At 43.4% G+C, this 21,197-nt stretch overlaps 1 protein-coding gene across 3 annotated transcripts in view; it reads right to left on the bottom strand.

Annotated features, from left to right (window-relative positions):
* The window catches only part of disp1 (dispatched homolog 1 (Drosophila)), a 78,539-nt gene that overhangs the window by 49,373 nt on the left and 7,969 nt on the right, over positions 1 to 21,197 (bottom strand). For all 3 annotated transcript variants that reach the window (XM_041958534.1, XM_041958533.1, XM_041958535.1), the window contains exon 3: positions 6,146 to 6,223. The gene's annotated coding sequence lies outside the window, so the exon portion shown is untranslated. The remainder of the gene's footprint in view (positions 1 to 6,145; positions 6,224 to 21,197) is intronic.

Below are 21,197 nucleotides of genomic sequence, written 5' to 3' on the forward strand. Positions count from 1 at the left end.
AGGGGTCAGAGACACTGACAAGCCAGCAGGGTCCTTCCTTCCCCACTGGCACCTAAAACCCCAATACACTCTTGGCTCTGCACTGGGACAGATCCACTGCCAGTGATGGTTGGAGATAGGACGTCTGTGTGTGTGGGTGTGTGATGGAGGTGGAGAAACAGAAAGAGAGGGGATGGGGGGGGGGGGTAAGAGACAGAGACAGACAGTCAAGAAGATGACCACAGAAAGAGACACATGCCCAGGAAAAAAGAGATGTGCTTTTGAAAAGAAGAGTGTAGAAGGTTCCCCTTTGAGAGCTGTTTACATGACAGACCACCAGAGGAACTCACAAGACAATAGAGCAAAGAGGATCCACAACACCAGACAAAGCCGACAATAAGGAGAGAGGCGCTGGTGTTATGAATACACGTCCCTCCAGGCTTCATCTCCCTTCTCACCCACTTCTGCACAGAAGAAACCCAATAGCCATTTTTCCGAGGCAGAACAAAACAGGGCTTTCCGGGGGCAGCCAAATTTAAATTGTCTGTGTCAAAGCAACAATATTTGTTCGGTTACATATGAAAAAAATAAATTGCTGCTGGTAGTGGTCTGTGGGAAATCCAGTGAGAAAGAACATGAATGAGTCCTCGCTGGCCTGAGCTTCGGGGTCAAACTGCCAAACCTTGCTGCCCCCACCAGAACTCCATTAAAGCTGCGTATTAAAGTCAGTGAGGGGGAAACGGGAAATTTCAATCACAGGGTAAAATAAAATAAAAAAATCCACATGTTTGGATATCTGTTACTGAAAAAATAATCTTTCATGTACACACTCACACTTACATGTACAGCAGGTCAGCCAGGTGTCAAACACAGATGTACAGGTTGGGCTTCCTGCTACTGGGATCAAGGCCAGTCTTTCTTTAACAAAACCTCAGCACCTACAACAACAAACAGAGCTCAGATTTGCATTGATCTGAAGCTGTGCGTCCGTGCCTTTCCTTCATTTATCATTTCCTCCCTGGTTCCCTGGTTAGGAGATCTGTTTCCCGTCTGGGAACGGCTTGGAAAGGAGCGGAGAGTCACTGAATTAAAGCAGAGGTTTCTCAGACTATGGACTGAATTATGCAGGAGACTGGTAAATCTACATACTGTGGATCTGTGAGAGAATACAGTGCAACAGATACCACACCAGATAGAGTTACAACTAGGGTTTACCTCAGGTGGAGGGAGTGGGTGTCTGTGAACTACAAAGGCAGCAGGTTGGCCGGTTATTCAGCTATAACAGGTGCATTTTGTCTAAAGTTAGCATGTTCAACTTCTCATGAAGTAGATGTGCTTGTCAATGTCACTTTTCTTGAACTGACCAATCACAGCTGAGAGAGAGAGAGAGAGAGGCACCGATTGTTACTCCAACAAACTCAAACTCTCTAAAGTGCAACAACATGAGCAGATGCAAGACAGAAGTTAACTGAAGACTTTGTGGTGCACAGAGTCAGATGTTTTTTGGAATCAGGGTTGTGCAGGTAGCCACACTGAAATCCATGTGACTTCGCAGATTACTACTCATTCGTCACAGTTCAACAGCGGCGGTTGAGGAACGATGGAGGACAGCTGAAACGAAGGTGTCAAGGCGAGTGACAGTGAGCTTGGAGAGGTGATTAAACCCGGAGCCCCGAGCACTGACACCGTGTCTCAGAGGGATAAGCAAAAAAATCCTATATAGCCATTATTGTGCATAATATGACAACTGTGCAACATCTCTGCTGGATACCACATCTGGTATGTGTCTGATATCCAATAACAGAATGAGTTTGTCAGCATCTGTATCGAGACACTGATGACTCCATCAAACTTCCATTCACTGAGCGTACTGTGTATTTCTCCTCTAATAACCTCTTTAGAGTCAAACCAGCTGGATTATGTCTCCCATTCTTTATTCTTTGATACAACATGCAGTTATATTGTAACACTAATCACAGTTTGGTGACAGGGAAAAATTTGGCCATGCCCGTCCCTCCAATGCAAAGTTTCCATAGGTTTATGTCACATATGATGCCATGAATGCTGACAAGGCAGAAATATGGTTTGAGGATTGAAGGAATATGTTGGCTAACTGTTGTAATGTGCTTACAATCAATTTCCAGTTCAAAATATTTGAAAAAAACAAGTCTGAGATTTTTAAAAGCATCTGTTATTGATCACTTACCAAGACTTTATTCACATATTCCAAACTGTTTCAACATTAAGTTTTTCATCACATTTATTGTCCCTTGATATTAATATGTGGTTTCATTACACCGAGCAAGGTTGACCATAAATCAAACTGCGCACGTATATCAAGTTAAATCATTCTTTGGCTGGAGAGCCGCTTCCAACTGAGCTTATGCACTGATGTCATTTCACTACACCTGTGCCTTGTTATATCGAGGAGTGGTGTTTTCCTAATGCCTCCCCATCACATCGAGAAACACAACAGATTATTAAAATCAACAAATCATAAACTCTAAGGAAGACATCATCTGGAGCCATCGCAGCTGAAGCTTCTAATGAAGCAAGAAACATGCTATTGTCTGCCAACATGAGGTTATTGGACATGAAACGGCTGCCAGAGGCGTCTTCAGACAGACGTACTGTAGCATAGATAAACATGCCCGAACCATTCATTAGGCTAATAAAGCCTGCTGGATAACCTGAGGCCTTGGATGATGGCGCAGCAATCATTTACAACTCTCCACGATCAAAGTTAAGCAGCCTATGTTTTGTGTGTTGTGTTTTGGAGGGGGAGGCACTATGAACTGGCTGCCAGGCTCAGCACAAATGTACAGTCAGCCTAGTAATCAAGGGTTCCCATGCACGAGACAGTCAACACAGCTGCTAGCGCGGAGCAGCGAGGGAGGATCAGTTGCTGGTTACTGGCAGTCTTGTTTGAGGATACATCTCAAAATCCTTCATAAATGCTTTTTACTGACTTCTTTGTCACTTGGTATGTGCTGGGTTTATGTGCCAAGTCCATTTTTCAGAAACTGAACGAATCCACCTGAGAATGATTCGTTGATGGACTGATTGTATATCTGGTGAAAATCTCATTGTGGTAATTTATTTGCCTTGATATTTGGAACAGTATGGGGTTACGCGCTGCATATTATAGTGGAGGCGGGCTGCCTCATCTGAAACAAGGACCACCCTACAGCTGGAAACCCAATGTACAGCACATAAAGCATTGAGCTGAAGTTACTGCCCAGCCAATAATGGATTCAGAATCAGATAATTAATCAGATAATAATATACTGTCTTTAATTAAAAAAGCACTTTAAACATTAAACATACACAATAAACATTTTAGATAAGGCTCCATTAAATTTGGTTATTTAAAAAATCATGACTAAGACATGTATAGAGCACAACATTTTACAGTTAAAAGGGCAACATGTCAGTATGCAAGGCATCACTGTTACTGAAGTACTTTAAACATAGCTTTAGCATTTTTGGCCTATATGTTGGTCAGGCTCTAGCGTAAGCAGCGGGTGCCAAAACACAGCACAGTGGTTTATAAGACTATGAGACAGAACCTCACACCTTTGGAAAATTCTCACAGTGGAGGCTAGTTTATCTGTCAGCATAACAATCAATACAGCATTCGTGTTAGTAATCCACCAGGAACAGGGCCTGTACCTAATTTGATTGCCCACCATAGCATTTGCTGTTGCTGTTATACTGCGCCTGTTGAGCTTGGTTCAACTTTTTTGCCAAACAACCTGGTGTTTTTTGGGTTTTTTTTTTGCCAGAACGTCTGCATTGGTGCCCCTGTCGCATCTTATTGGAACACATCGTAGCCCCGGCCACCACTGAACCAATGATAAACATACTGTAGGGTCCAACCGGCTCACTGAAAGAGTAACTGTGACTAATGCATTACATTGCACTGAATTAAGTATCACAATAAATTATTGATCACATTATGTTTGGCTCTGGTACCAACTACCTTGGTCGACGTGATTATGACCACAATTTCCTGCAGGAAATGATGACACTCAGAAGGGAGAACACACGCAGAGGAAAATGATTCAAGTTTATTTCAAATGTGCTGAGACTCTAAACACAGCCAGGCACTGTTGAGCACTACGTCACCAAAAAATGTACTAATTAACTATTATTCTATGCAGATTTCCACTTTCCCTGGACCAAGGTCAAAGTTTACTTCCTCCAGGGCTCTAAAAAAGCTTTTCAAAGCCTCTGAAGTCTATTAGAGGGAGAGTCCAAGCAGCTGTAGGCAGGAGAAGCTGGGCTGGGCAGCGCCAGAGCCTCCAGTTCAGCAGAATCAACAACAGACGCTGTCCATGTTACAAAGCAGCCACAGCTGCTCCCTTCTAGCTGCTCTCCAAATTCACCCATGATTATACACACACACACACACACACACACACATAATAATAAATGAATGCAGGCATGTACACGTTATGCAGCCATGCATGTACGCACGCATGACAAGGTGCACAAACAGGAACGAAACCACAAACATATTCACATGCACTGAATGCATCTATTTACACCGGTGTTTGTGTGTGCGTGTTTGTGTGTGCACGCAGCTATGCATACTACATCTTAACACGACAAGGCAGCCAGTGAAGGAATGAGGAGGGAGTGCAGACTGCGTCCAACTTGAACCTGCTGAGCCTCTGAACAGAGAGAGTTGTTGGCTGACTGACACGGCCCTGAAAGCCTTTCAGCAGGTCAGGGCAGAGCGAACCAGAAAGACAGATTGAGTGAGTGTGAGAGAGAAATGTGTCTTTGTGTGTGTGTGTGTCTCCACGTTAAACCAAGTCAAGAGTGACTGGGTTCGTAAGAAGTGTGTATGTGTGTGCGCGTGTGTGTGCTGGTGATTACCTGAGCATGCAAGGCTGCACTGCTGCCTGAGTTGAGATTTATACCTCAACATGAAGTCATGTGTTGGAGGAGGTAAAAGGGACACAGTTCACCGTGAACTGTTGATACAATATTTCTTGGTGGGGATAATTTGTGAACAGCGCACCATAACATGCTGCTATAACCACAAATCATCCAACAAGCGTGTTTTGAGAGTAAAATCACATGCAGCTCACGCATCAGAATGGCCAGCGTCCCATTAAAACATCTAAAAAAGAACAACATCGTCAAAAAGCGGTTGAGAGACGTACGTTTTCCTGACATAAGGTATTTCTTCCTGCAGCGTGAATCCATCCTAAAGGTCTGCGAGGGCGCTGTGAGCTGTGAGCCGTGGGTAAACACGTTTACCTTGCTCACTGACCCAGTTGTAGCGAGGTGAAGAACAAACATCCTCACCTTTTACCGGAGGCCTGTCTGGACTCGTCAGACGGAGGCACGGGGGAAAGGAAGAGGACCAGGAACGGCTTTACTGCACGGTTCCTAACCCTCTTACATGTTTTCTTTATTAGGCTGCTTGAGATCAAGGGATACCGATTTAGGGATACTGACTTCCCTCCATTAAGTTAGTCTGTACTGAGCCAAGGGGAGGGATGACTTTATGTTGGCTTTGCGATAAATGCTTTCTTCAAAAGCTTTTTGAGATGAGAACATCAGACATCAAAATCTGGACTGTCTTGGGGAAAAAATATCACAGCAAATAAAGAATTCAACAAATTAGAAGCCCTGTGTCAGCTATGGGTTACACCCATTTTGTGGACGATGTTATCTAATACTAAGGTCCAGGTCACAAAAAACAGTCCGCTTTAGTACCTTGCATCACACTGTTCCTACATGATCCATTCAACCAGTGAATACATGAAAACTAAGACCTGTGTGAATAATTAGCTTGTGAGTTTATTGCTTTATTTTGCAGAAGGGCAGGCATGAACCATTCCCTTAACTGCATCCACAAATCAATAAACAGCAGCATAACACAGCTCAAATTGATCATCACAGCTATATTCATTCATTCACACTGGGATGGTTCTCCGAATAATTACTATCTTGAAGTCCTGCACTGCTTTTTATAGTCAGCAGCAACGTTTGTCAATGCTCAGTCAAAGCAAGCATCAATTATGGCTGTTTGAGTGATGCGGATTATGTGAGCGGATGTGGTGTTTAAAGGGCAAAGAATACAGCGATGACGTTTGCTTTGCTATGAGACTAGACATGGGATGTTTGATTCCAGCGTCACGTTTCTTACCTGTAGGATGACAATGGACCATGCTCTGCATCTATTCATGCGTTCAGACTCTCAAAGCCCTCGCAGGAACAGGTGAATCTGTGAAGAGACACAAAGATCATATTCAGCTGTCACTGGGATTTTTTTTCTGGATACATTAGAATCAGAGTTAGGATCGAGACCGGGACCTTGACCAACTGGGAAAAAAGAATTCCGCTGGAGAAGCAGCAAGAACGGAGAAAGCAAGACTTGGACAATGGGCGCATTTGTGTCTTAAATAGGAAAAAAACTTAATGCTAATTTTCCATGAAAATCCTTTGGAAACAAGCAATTCAAAGCTTTCCAGCTACAGAGACTAGCCCGCAAAACAAGTGATGGAAGAGAAATTGTTTTAATTGGCACAGGAGGAAAGGAGGAAGACTGAGAATGTGTTCACAAAGAGCTCATCGAGACCTCGGAGCCTAGTGGCTGCAATGCACACGTAAAAAACATTACCAGCAAAACCCAAACACACACATACGTACTAAACCTGCTTTGTCCTCTACCCGTCTATTTAAACACACTGACCCTCCAGCTGAAAGGTCACAACACTGCCAGCTCCCCACAGTCTGTTAATAAGGTCTGAGGAGGTCACTTCAGGGGGAAGATTACACAGAGTGACTGAACAACGCTCACATAGTATAGAGGAGTATTCTACATTCGCAGGAAATGCTACGGGTGGTGAGTTGACAGGTGAGGAGAAGAGGAGATGAGAAGGTTTGATAAGAGGTGAAAGAAGTAGTTCTGTGACGCCAGGAAGGTACAGGTAGCCTAATAACAAGGTTATAATGTGTCCTTGAGTTAGTGTCTACTGGCTCTACAGAACAGACGGCCATTCAAACTCAACATATGGTCCACATCACCAATTACCAAGGTGTGCGTCGATAGGGACAAGATGAAGAGAGTGGTAGCCACAGAGGGAGTTGAAATATGGACAGATGAGGAGAGGAGGGACTTTTAGCCAATTTAGGGTAACAACTTCAGGTCAGAGGCGCCTGTTTCACTCAACATAATGGCTCAAAGTTCCTCTCCAGCCTCCTTGTCTGAAACAGTGGAAGTGTGGACAACTATATCATTCAAACAAGAAAAATGAAATAATTCACACATAGACGACATGCTACTGAGCTGCCTCAGGAGAAACAGCTGCTCGAATCCTCAAAATGTTTGCGCCTTGGCATAAAAACGTCACTGATGCAGACACACTGAAGGAAAAGATAGCATTACACTGAAGAGCAAACAGCACATTAAAATGCTTCTTTTTTAACTATTCAAATTAACTTTCTAATCAAGAGCTCGACAAACATCCCTGTCCTCCAAGACAGTTGTTGTGTGGGTTTATTTCAAAAGGAATGAATGGTGTGTAAAAATCATAGGGATCTTTGAGTGACGCTCAAAAGTCTTTACCCCTCCAACTTCTTCCATGTTTCTTACTACAAACATGCAAAAACAGTGTGTTGGAGTGGAAAGGCCCAAGCCTCCATGCTGATTTAGTCCCAGGAAGACCCAGATTGACCCTAATTAATTCACATACAACCATCTCACAGACAATTCCCATCTACCCCATGTCACTGGTAGGCCCTGGTCAAGTATGTGTGCACCAATTAATCCAATGGCTCGAGTCACAGTCTGCTCTCATTTCCAAAAGAGTCAATCAAATGCTGGGGATTCAGGTCCAGAATCCTCCCTCCCAACACAGAACCTCCTTCAAAACTTTAGGTGTAAAAGGCAGAGACACTAAGCCTTGAAAACAGTGCTATTCCATGGAGGGGGCTGATCACTGGTTTCACAATAATAGGCTTAGGCTAAAAGGGAAGTACTCCCCAAATTCCTACCTTTCCACAATTCTGAAAATGTTCCCTCTGAGCCTGTGAAGACACAAACAATCTGTTGATTCAGTGGCAGAATCCTTTCCCCTAAGCCGCTATTTGCTTTAGCGGCAATGACACAGGGGGAGGAATTCGAGCAATGCCTGTGTATCGTAGACTCATTTCCTCCGAGTGAGAGCCATCTCCAGACAGACAAGACAGCACTGAAGTCTGGCTAACTCCTGCGCCTCTGGCTCCAGGTCAGCCACCGTCCCGCAGACATGTCAAACGCTGGTGTTTCCATGTTGAGGGGTGCGCTGTCATACAGAGATATTCACTCACATACACAGACCGTTTCCTTTTCACCATTTTTACCTATGATTCATAACAAGCGGCAAACATGTAACGGCATGAAGCATTCATACACGGAAACACGTTCAATCAGTCATTAAACTATATTTTCCAATGACCTCATCAGACTCAACATGGATGAAAGCCCATCAGTCGTCACTTGTTTGTGTTGTCTGAATAATGAGCGGCACCCAATCGTTGGCTATCAGGACGATAAATTCATCTGAAGACGCCAACTATCTTTGAACGTGCCCTAATCCCCGCTCTTTTATTATTTTCAAAGATTATTTTGTGCCTATAGGATTCCAAAGGGCTTACTGTCTCATTCCGCACAAACGGAGGTCTCTCCCAGTTGTAAGGGATCAAAGTAGACTCATAACTGCGCCGCTTTCAAGTAGAAAATGAAAAGCGTGAAAAGCCAGAGCACGCTCTCCCTGCGATGGGATCAACTCAAACTCAAGCAGCCTTGAGAAAAGTCTGCTTGTTCAATAGGGGATCAATGCCAAGAATTACTGTGGCGCTTTGCCATTTGTGCTCATTCTTCCTTTCTCTCTGGCCCTCCCTGATATTTTCCACTGGCGGGTCAATGATGTGTCATGAATTTACATGCTAGTAAAACACTATGTGTACTTTAAAAAGCATTGAAGGATGCCCTTTCTCTCAAGTACTCCAAAGTCATGGACAAAAAAGAAATGGAATGGGCTGTGCAAGCAGATTAGCAATCTTTGTACTTCATGGATGGCAGCCAGGAAGCATCCACCCGCTCCTCTCTCCACTTGTGTCTTTTTTCAGCTGTTCGATTTAATGCCAGATATGTAAATTGCTTCTGAAAGTCACACAGGAGCTCATACGGGACCAGTTGGTTTCTAAAAAGCAGCAAAAAAAAAAAAAAAAAAAAGAAGCCTGTATCAGATGACATAGGGATATCAACATGGGAGATCTGCAGTGATGATAGCAGCGGTGTGTGGAGGGAGCGTCGCGAAAGGCAACAGCAAGACAAAAACAGGCTTTAGTAATGTGGACAAATAAAATGATGGCAGGATGGGGTAGTTAAAAGGGATAAATGAACTTTACAATCAAGTCAGCCCTCAGTTTTAATCCATTACAAACTGTAAAGCCATCTGAAAGAACACACTGTACACTCTTCAAATACTTTGTCCAAAGTGCTGAGGGTAAAAAGATGAATACCCACATGCGCAGGCAAGTGCACGTCCACCCACATGCACACCTGTCACCTCAATCTTTTGTGGGTGGATCACTCACTCCAGTGCTACTAAAACGTCTCACCAAGATAAAGACAGCAGCAAGTATGTAGAAGCAATCACGACGGAGCTGGTTCTTTGGAAAGTGGGCACTCGTACGGACTCAAATATCGGACAACAGGGACATTGGCTTGAGGCCATAGCCACAAGGAGATACGTCACATGATATGGTCAACACATTAATTATTAACATGAAAATGAGTTCCAAAGTTAATTCTAAAACTAATTCTAAGCAGTTGTCAGACAACAGCATTTTCTCAAACATCACGTAGAATCTGTGAAGTTGGTGAAGGTAGTGGCCCGACACCTGAGGAGAATCAGTCAAGGAAGATCTGTCTTTTGTTTATATTTCTGCTTTTCCACTGAAATGACAAATGGGCGTCAGAGCAGGCGGGAGCACACAAGACGGCGGCCTTGCAGCTGTTTCTGTGTGCCTTGGTACCGTCACTGTTTGTGTTCCCAGGAGAGGCGGACAAAGCGCTTCCAGGTCACCCACTAACCTGACTTCTCATTACCAAAGGTCATCCTGCTGGAACACAACGCTGACCTCTCATGCCAAAGATTACTCAGTGAAGAGGAGGATGGGGAAGAGGGAGGGAGGGATTAGGAGGAAAAATGAGGACTGGAGAAGGTGAGTGAGAGTTAAGAACGAGAACAATCCTCCTGTCTCACCCCTCACTTTCATTTAACCCCATCATCCATTTTGGGGATCCTCCTTCCTGGACTGACACTCTGGTGTTGTTGCAAATCTTGACTTCCCCAGGTGCTTCTGCCAAAACCAATGCAAATGATCAGATTCAAATTCTCCAAATATGGCCTTTAAGGTTGTAATGTGAAGGATTTTCTCCGCCGTTCCGTCCTATTTCCAGGTTAGGTGTGTGGCATTTGGCACAGGCCGGAGTGAATGCCTATAGATGGCTTTGCTCTTGGATCACAGCGAGCTCATTAGCTCTGGCCCGCTGTTGCGTTCACTCAAACCAGACCAAAGACATGATCGGGTGGAAATTCAAAGAGGGTAGGAGGAGGGAGGGGTGCGAGGGAGGAGATATGTTTCCTCGGATAAGGCAGAGCCTAATAATGACTTCCTGTATTTAGCCTGGAAAACAAAACAGAGAGGCACTGTGGACAATGGTGCGAACACAAGTGCCATCCAGGAGTGCTGTAATTCCTTGGATGCAATATAATCCATCTCTAAGGTTATATACAGTAGACATGAGTATGATGGGGTTGGGTGCATGTTGAGGGGTTACAACATCTGGATCTTGTAGTACATGCCTCTGGAGTTTCTGGCAGTCTCTCAATAGAGCAACAACCCCCTCTCGGTCCATCCACGCTGCTCCCTCCCCCCTCTTGTTTGCTTCTTCCTCCTTCCCTTCCCTACGTCCTCCATCCTTTACCCCTCTCCTTCAGGGCCATGTGAAAACTCCCAATTACCAGAAACACGAGAAGTGCTAACGGTTGGACATGAACTTGGAATATGCAAAACACAGGAGCCCTTAACAAGGACCATGCTGAAATGTGATTGAATGCGTCAGCAGGTCGTAAAAGCCCCCCTCAAGATCAATGTAATTATGAAAGCTTTACGTGACTTTCCGGACCGGGGAGTGACCGGCGACAGAGGGAGGAGGAGGGGGCTGCCAGCATTATGTTCCACCAACAGAACCCCCTTTTAACCCAACAAGTGGAGAACAAGCAAGGTCTTCCAGCTGCCTTCCATCAGCAGCTATAATAGACGAGGGGGAAGAAAGACAGGACGAAAGAAAAGAGGTTTGTAACACCTGCAGCAGGGTGCCAGCAAACATTCCTTGGTCCTCCGGCCCCTTGGTGATGCACTCTATAAATCCTTGTGATTAGCTACAGTAGCGAGCCTAAGTGCCACTTAAATCAAACCCCAAAGGGGAAGTTGTTGTGACCTCCAAGCTTTGGAAATGTGATTTAGGCCCAAGTGATTATTACAAAAACAAAGCTAGTTCTGTTTCTCTAATAAAGGAGGATGGAAAGAGGAAGGGTGTGATGGAAGTATATGAGAGGGAGCAGTGAGCGTGACAGCAGGGCTGCAATAATAAGGCACAATGTGAAGAAGTCATGACAATCAGGAGAAATAACTGCCTGTTATTAAGGAAAAATAGTAAGTCCATTATGCTTTAGTATTCTGGAAAGTATACACACTCCAACAAGACACAGATGTGCATTCAAGATCTCCGCCAATGTTTGCATACAGTGAATGTGAAAACTGTATAGTTTGTGGGGTCTGCTTTTGCTCCAAAAATCTAAGTCTGCACCCATCCACTTACCATCTGTTCAGGTCTTCTCCCACTGGACAGCATCTCCAAAAAAAGACAGCAAAGATGGGAGAAGGGGTGAGTAGTAAATCAAACTATTGTGACTACAAAAATCAACCGATCCGTGACATGCAAGGGAAATCACCACATTAACCTGAACAATTAAGTCCACCAAACGAAGCAGCAGGCCTGACTGTAGCCGAGTCTCCAGAGGTCTATAAACCTGTTGTGCTGACGGTAACAGAAGGGATGGCACAGCTCAGGTCCGACCTGCCAGAGTACTGATGACAGCTGACAAAGACCAGACCCAACTGCACTCTGAGTCGCAAGAGAGCAAACAGTATTTCTACATACAATCTGTCAGCAGGATTATTCTCCAACATCAGTAACAATACTTTCTAGACTCTCATAAGAATAAGTTGCCTGTGGTTACATATAAACCAGGTGATAGTTATGAAGCAGTATATGTTTTCCACCTCAATGCACAAACATGTTCTGATGATGGCGTTTATAATACAAAGAGGCACACAAACATATGTCACAGGATTATTGAAAACGTGGAGTATACATAAACATCCCACAAGAGCAGACGTTTTAAAATGCCTTGATTTCTGACGATGGTGATGATGACAACACTGTCCCACAAGACTTCACATCGTGGAAATAAAAAAGCCACTCGTGCCGGAAAAAAAGCGGAAAAATGCACTTCCATTGAAAGCTCACATAGACACAAATACAATATTAAATCCATGAATAAATGATATTTTCCTTATAGTTCATTCAAAGTCAGATATGTTTTGTTTTGACTTTTGAAGATCTCACCAGAGACTGTGGAAAACTGTGAAACTAATGTTTTAGCTAATATTTCTGACTTTAATTAAAAAAAGAAATTCTTTGATAATAAAAGTAATGGTCAATATTAGTTTATTGCAGACACAAATATCAGTGTTGGTGTATGTGTTGGCTCATATGAAAGAATTTGCAGTGTTAATGTTTAAAATAATTACAAAAGGATAGGCCACTATATGATTATTGGATTTTTTTAAATTCACAAATACTGACACTAGTACCGCCCTCAACTGTCAAGTATTGGTTGGGCTATAACTAATAGTAGTAATAATATATTAGGAGTGTATATAATTAAATAGTGGTAATGACAACAGTGTAGTATGTATCCAAAATCCTACTCTGTGTTTTCTATTAATAATCAAATTAATAATCTGCATTTGGCACAGTGTATAATTTAGTTTTTACAATTACAATTTATTCATATAGTACATTTTACATATCCTGCATGTATATTTGTCTTCTTGGGAAAGTTTACTGGGAAGCATAAAACATTTCAAGCCTATCTTGTCAGCTATAGAGAAGATGTTTAGAAATGCATACTGTGAAAGTACCAGACAGACAGCAGGCTAAGTGTTAATGTGGACACGGGCGTGTGCGCACACACACACACACACGCACACACAGACACACACAGACACACACAGACACACACAGACACACACAGACACACATCTCCGGAGCTGGCCTTGACAGCTGAGGACATCCTGTGAGAGGGCTCATGTCTGCGCTGGCATCCTGGGACCATCAGGAGTAGAGTCCTGCAGGGTGATGTAAGACTCACCAAGAGTTGTGTGCATTCATCTGTACATGTATGGGCCCTCATGCTTTCAGAGAGAGGGGGCTGCCTGGCTTCAAGCCACATGTCCTAATAGGCCTGCGTTTCTTAAGACAACAGGAACAACTAACGGGTCTAAAGTTAAAAAACAGACAAAGGCTCTTTCATACAGAGAACGACCGCTTTAATTAACTTGAAATTGACAATATGCTGCTGCTGCTACTGCTACAAATACCACGACTACTATTGCTGGCGGAATTTGCTTTGTTCGTGCACATTTATATGCTCACAGTGTGATTTTATAACTTGCTTTACCATGCCATGAGAAACATTTACTGTACATTACGCTAATGAGCAGTTGACACAGGCACGTGAAAATAACTGGAGCTGAACTGTGGCCAGGACAAGCAGTCAAAACAACTAATCGATTCACTGAGAAGGTGATCAAGAAGAAATTAATCAGCAGACATTCTAATAATCTATTAATTATCTGTTATTTTTTAAGACAAAACAAAAACTGGTTCTGTCTTCTCAAATGTTAATATTTGTTGTTTTATTTTCTGTAAATCTGAACTGAAGATGTTTGGGTTTTGGACAGTTGGTCACACAAAACAAGATAATCAATTAATTGAGAAAATAACTGATATCTGATAATCAATGATAAAGGCAATTATTTGTTGCTCCCTAGTTTTAAAATAAGTGATGAGAGGGAAAGAATGTAGAGAAACTGCAATAAAAGAAAGAAATGAATGGAACGAAACACAGCAATGGAGGCCTGAGCTCTCTGACCAGAGCTGCTGAGTTCAGGCCTGTGTTAAAAGCAGCTCCGTACATCCTGCCTCTACCCAACACTATCATGCAGTGTGGACCACAGAGACCACATGGTAGGGATTGAGGAGTTGCCAACACCCCAGTGAGTGCCATTAGTAAATATACCCGAACACAGAAGCCAGGCAGCCAGCTTTGCCAGAACCCTCAGCCCCCACAGGCCCTCGCCTGAGACCTCAGAGTCACAGTGAGCCACTCAGAGTGCTGCTCGGTTCATCGAGCTGCAGCGTCCACCAGGATCCCAAAACAACACTGTACTAAAAACAGCTGTGAAGCACGGCTCCTATTCAATCCCCTCCATGCCCCACTCCAAAAGACGCTGACAAGGAAATGCAAGCCAAATGTTGCTGTCGTTCAGTTATGTTGACATGTACCACACATGCATATACATGCCAAATGTGACTGTTTGTATGCAGGTGTGTCCAAATAACTTTATCAAACTGGCATGCAGTGTGGTGAACATGGCTTTTGTCTATTTTAACCCACATGGAAGAAGGCAGACTCGATGGTTGAGAAAGAAAAATGTTTGGTTCTTCACACAGAGGCTAAAAAAGCAAAGTGTCAAACAAAAATAAACATGAAATTCAGTGATCCCAAAATTAAACGAAGTTGAATCACCAAACGACCTCTGAAGTCCTGGCTGCGGATCTCCAGAACTTCTCTGGAGAAAGGAAGGAGGATGTAAGAGAAGATGAAGATGAGGACGTGAGAAGAGCAGGGAGCAAGTCAATCTGGATATGTTATGAAATGCGACCTTTTCTATTTTGAGGCGAATTTTCCACTGATCAATATATTGTAAGTGATGCAGAATATACAGCGTGGCTGGAGATGACTCACAGCGATCCTCTCCCCACAGAGGCAGAGAGAGGGAGGCAGGCATGTTGCATCGCTCTGCTTGGCAGCAGCCCTACAGTCAGCCTTTTAGTCCAATTTATGGATGGGCTAAAGCTCCACAAAGGTCTCCCTCAAGTGAAACAAAAGAAATGGATTAGGCTGACCCTCTGCCACGGCCCTCCTCCATCTATCACTCCATCTGTACCCATCCATCCAGCTCTGTGTTGTGACCCAAACGACAGCGCCTCCAGAGTCAGCGTCTTGGGCCAGGGCCAGGTTTGCTCTCTTTCTCTCTGCCTTCCCTCACCCCTCCCTGGGAGCACCTTCCCACCCTCACAAACCCTCTCTGGTTTGTGTCAGTCTAATGAACAGCCTCCTAACTGTTCTACGGCAAGAAAGCAGATGGAACCCTGGGACGATTTACGGCGCACATAGACAGAAAATGACGGAGGGAAGAGGGCAGTTAAGTTGAAAAGGGGAGTACGAGATGCACTCTGAAAATCTTCCTCTGGTCGGTGAGCCCAAGACATGCCTTACATTTGCACATTTTTCCAATTTATCTCTTATTGAATTAAGGTTTCAGACTTCTGGACGCCTTTCAGGAGAACACAGCAGAGGAAGAGGAGAAACACAGAGTGAGAGAAAGACACATGTGTCAGAGGAAGGACTAAATCTGTGTAATTTATCCTTAAACTGTCGTGTAGTGTACATTGATGCTGATGGCGTCAGGAGCACACCCTACTCTGAAGATGCAATCGAGTCTCCATTTACTCTCCATGCTTCATGAAACAGTGACCACCTAACTCAACTCCACCCAGCAGGGAATGTTTTACTCATATTGTACATCAGCAGCATTTTGCTTGCATGAGGTAATTAAAATACAAATATAAATACAGTGGAGATCTGGCCTGAGTGTAGCAGCTGAAACATACAGAGGGCCTCCCCAAGCTCTGTGCTCATCAAATCATCAGGGGTGGATTTAGTGATTCGGGGGCCTCCATCATGCCATATTTTCACATTCTCTCTAAATAAGAATACTGCTCTAGAACAAGTACTCAGATACAACACTGTGAAATTACTGTGTTCAGAGTAAAAGTGAATCCTGATTTCAAAATCCTGACTTGACTTTCTCTTCTCATTTTAACAGCTTCGTTCACTGCTGGATAATTTCATCTACAATAATGCGTCACATTTTGGTGATTTTGTGTGTAAAATCTGAATCTGCAAAGCAGCCAGTGACAAGCCGGCAGGTAAATGGAGCCAAATGTAGTGAATAATAAACTCAATTGAAGGAACTGGAGCCCTCTAGTACAAATGAAGTACTTGCATAAAATGTAAAATGCAAGTGAAGTGCAAGTACAGCTCATAGGTGTGATTAAGTAGAATAATTGCACTGTATTTGAGTATTTCCATTTTCTGCTACTTTGTACTTCTTCTCCACCATATTTACACAGGAAGATTTTCAATTAAAATTAGAATTTCATCAACTGATAAAATATGGTGCATCATAACTGTTTAAACTACCTGCAGTGTGTACTGTAGTTACAATTACGAAGTAACAATAACACTCAAATTTCACATCTAAACATAATTCAAATGTATTGCTGTTAAGGGCCCCTTTTAACTGTGGACTCAAGGCAGTTGCCGAGCTTTCCTAATGGGAAGGTCCACCCCCACAAATCATTGTTCCTAGAGAAGTAGCACAGAGAGCATGAGGTAAAGCACCAATGTACCAATGTCCTGGCAGTGATGAAAGAAGCCAGAGGAGGAAAAAGTTTTGCCCTGTAGGGGTTTGGATAAGCCAGTTCTCCATCTGCGATTATTAAGGAGCAGTTTTCCATCCATGCTGCCTCTCAGCTCTGTCGCAGGGCACATTCTCAGGTATTACGGGTCTCTACAGTGTCAGAAAATTGAATCAGGGGGCTGGGAGCAAAGGGTTCAGTCACATAATGCAGACGTTGTGTGAGGATTGAATAATGACAACATTTTCAGAGAGAAGGTCATTGGGGAAGTGACATTTTCAGACAGAAAGACTTTCAGAAGAACAAAACTGTCAAAATATCAGTTCTGCAGCTTTCCAAAACACTATGTCATCGTGCCTGTAGGCCCAATAAGTTGAAAGGGCACGAGGGACTGTCCGACCGCATAAATTCCTGATTTTCAAACCTTTCTTTCCTCCAGTATTTGCCAATATGGGTGGTAACACAGGATGATACACAGATTAGTCACACACACTTTTCTTTTTCCTTCACCGGCACTGGTTTAAATTCTTAACATGAGCTGAACTGAACCTACTGAGTGGGCGGACTGGCACAGACAGGGGCTGTTAGTAATGATTAAGCATTGAGGTGCAATTTGGTGTAAAGTACTAGGGGAATTTGGACTCATCCTGTCAATCAGCTTAAAGAAGGTCAATGGTGCACAGTGTGAGGCGCAGCTGTGCTCTGTACCATTTCTGTGACTTTATAAATATAAATTCCCCTCCTTTACAGGATGATGTGCTGACTAATTATTCCAGTACAACAGCAAAGCGTTACAGAAATATGTTAATTCATCGTAGTCTGATTTGTACCACACTTTCACTTCTTTTACATTTAAGTGGCAGCTACCAGATCATTGTGGTGCAAAGCGTACTGCCTTGGAAACGAAGCGATGATTTTTTTGGTCACAAATAATCCCATCCCCTACCATTCCCCCTGATAATGTAATCCATTACATTGTCACCCACATGTGGGGGGTGCTTCTGGCCACAGAATCATTAGAAATCAGATGGAAACTGATTTCACTGTGCAGTTTCACTCTGCTTTGCGCTGTGAGCCAGCAATTCAAGAGAAAATAAGAAAACTTATCAATTAATGAACACACTCTGATCCATCTCCTCCAAACTTCGCAGCCACAGTCAAGACTGACCATAAATCAGCTGGTGGGTTGTGTTTTTTTTTTTTTTAACAACCCAGTCCTAAAGCGAGTTCTACCCTCTATCTATTGTGGCGCCATTTGGCAGGATCCATATTTGTCCATCAACATAATCATACTCTGACCGACAGGACATGAATCCAACTTCATATGCCAACATCAATTACATTGTCAATGCAGCCAGTAAAACGTGTCATCACTTGACTTCAGAGTTATGGTTATTGATGTGAGTGCTGTCTATCCTCTAGTCCAGTCTTTTTCCACATGATGTAAAATCATAGAAAATCCATCAGGAAATGACTTCCCTCATCGATAAATCAAAAGAGACAACATAATAGGATCTGTTAGAAAATGTAGGGAGATGTTTTTAACTTTCTTCCTTTTTGTAGGAAAAAGGATCAACTGCGTTAAGTGACTGAGACAAAGGAAATCAGAGGCTCGGCGCTGAGACTCCATTAGACTCAGCCGAGAGCAGCATATTCCATATGTCAAGCTTTACTCAGCTTTGGCTCACATGGGTTCCTATGGGGGCGAGTCCTTTCAGCCATTCAACACTAATGGGCTGACGGAGAGCAAGACTTCAGAGCACCTTCGCTATATCCTCTCTGTATTGTGAGAAAAAGGAAGGTTGTGGGAGTCAGAGTGAGAGACGGACATGGAAAAGGGCAAGAGACAGAAAAACTGAGCTGGTAGAGTTGGGAACGATTCAACGCACAATCAAAAGCTTTGTTCCTTTGTTCTCTCATTGTGCATGACACACTCATATCTAATGCACAACAGCTGAAAGTTTTCCATGATGTCGTTTATGGTAACCCTGTGTCAGCCTTTTCTTTTTGCCCATTTGCTAATCCAAGGTGAAGGCGACACTGTCCGTCCACACAGGCTGCTACGGTCTGCCAATTCATTAACTATCCACCCTTTTTCATCAGATCCCTGGCTGTCAATGGCAAACATGAATGACAATGATATTACATCTGGCTGAGACGGTTGAGAGAGGAAGTGATAAACAGAACGCCCCCAATCAAGTAGATTGGGTGGTTTGTCTGAGTAATTGAAAAGCTTTACTTTGGTCTTACAGAAGCACTTCATGACGAAGGCTGACACATTTGCAGTCTGTCCTTAAAAAGGTACAATGCCCACTGTGGTTTAGAACCATCTTTTCTAATCCTTTATTATCAAATAGTTAAAACTTCTCATTTACCTGTAATAAAAAGTTAATGTATATGTGCACAACTACTTCTTTTTTAAGAACACGACTTGTCAGTTTATGCAACCATATAAAGGCTTCAACAGACTTCTTTCATTCCTAGTTTGGCAAAACAAAAAACTACTTTTTAGTTTTAATTTTAATTCATTGTACTACAATCTTAAATATAACTGCAAACAGTGCTATTGTATGAATCCCTCCCTGTTTCCATGTGTATTCCAGGTGTACAGTGCACCTCCAGCCTTAGAAATACCCATAGTGAGCCACTTGACTCTCTGCATACTGTTAATAGTGCACTTGAGTGCAGTTTGCTCTCTAAGCCTTGATTCACTAAATTAGCACCCTAACAGTCGCTGTGCAGGGTGCCATATTCACCAAACTCCATACCTCTACCTCGTGATGGCAACATCAGTCCTCTGTGTTGCCTCAACAAGCTGCCCATTTATTAAAACCTTAAGCTCTGTTCTGCATACAGGCCTCGGTGAGGAAGGATAAGGTTGGTCTGGGGGTAACTGAGCCCCTGACTGGGAGGCATTTGAGCCAAATATGATTCGACAAGGCCCAGAGCTCCAGGGTCAGGCCGCGGCGAGGAACATGTGTCCTTTGGAGGGAAAGCCTCGTTGCTCCCTCAGCCAGTCAACATCCTAGAGTTTGTGCAACAAATCCTAATGAGGCTGCTCTCTGTAGGGGGAACCAGGGCCCTGTCCACGAGGATTTGTCTGAAGAGCTAAACATCCAAGCAAAGACGCAGTGAAGCAACACACTCGCTTTCACTCTCTGGCTCACACAACCCAAGACTGATAAGGTGATGGAAGCCGAACGGTGTTTCGCAGGCTGAGGCATGGCAAAGCATTAAAAATGTGTCGATTTAAAAAATTAACGCATAAAAAATAAATAAATAAATAAATAACTGAGTTTTTCTTCTGCGACAACAAACAGGCTAAGCATTGCAATGTAGAAAAAGAGTCCAAAAAAGAATGAGATAGGGTTGTGGGATAATATCCATTTCTGACAAAAATACGGGACATAAATGTCAAACCAAATATGGAGAAGTTCCATCTGTGGTTGATATTCCTCCAAACTCAATAAAGACCAATAGAACTCACTGAGATGAGGCAGCGGGACGGAAAAAGTCCGATGTTCAAAGACATTCCCGCGTTTCTGATCTGTCGTCGGGGTCGCTCCACCTGAACCACATTAATTCATTTTCCCTTTCTGTGCCTCTTCCTCTTCCTCAGGAAAACTTTGTAGCACAGCTCAGTTTAAAAGTCAGATTGCTATATATTACAATGATACACTCTGACAACTCTGTTGACTGCAGTCCACTTTTTTTTTCAAAGGGGGGGGTAGAATAAAATAGTGGCACTAATACGCAACACCTGTTCCTTTTCGGCAAATGTCAGTATATCAAATATACAAACAGTGACAGCTGTGGGGCAGGCGGTGATATGGCAAGGCTCTGGTCCCGTGTGATGCAAAAGACAGAGACAGGGGTTGTTTCTCAGACCACTTCTTCCCACACAGGGCCCTCTCCAGGTCAAATAGCTGAAAGCAGAGTGCAGCGGCCAGAGCTTGTAATATACCACATATGCTTTTTGAAGGAGCACCAGGCCCTGTTGATTTCTTTAATCTAAAGCCCGGGACCAAAAAGGAAAAGACCTTTCAGGCAGCCTGCTTTCAATTACGAGGTCCATAAAGACACTGAGATAGGAGCTGATGTGATGGATGGTTTGCAAGATGCCATGACAGGATCCATGCCTCTGTCTGGTGAGGCTCAAGTTTGCCTGCTGGGATCATCCACATGCCAGAGACACACCCAAGACTTAAGTCTTGCTACAATCAAAGCAGGGCTGTAGCCAAGTTTTTAGGAGGATCTGGCTTGAGTATGAAGTATTTACCTTTATACATCTTCATACCTGGGCGGC

This window comes from Chelmon rostratus, chromosome 18 (assembly GCF_017976325.1).
Source record: "Chelmon rostratus isolate fCheRos1 chromosome 18, fCheRos1.pri, whole genome shotgun sequence".
Taxonomy (NCBI): domain Eukaryota; kingdom Metazoa; phylum Chordata; class Actinopteri; order Chaetodontiformes; family Chaetodontidae; genus Chelmon; species Chelmon rostratus.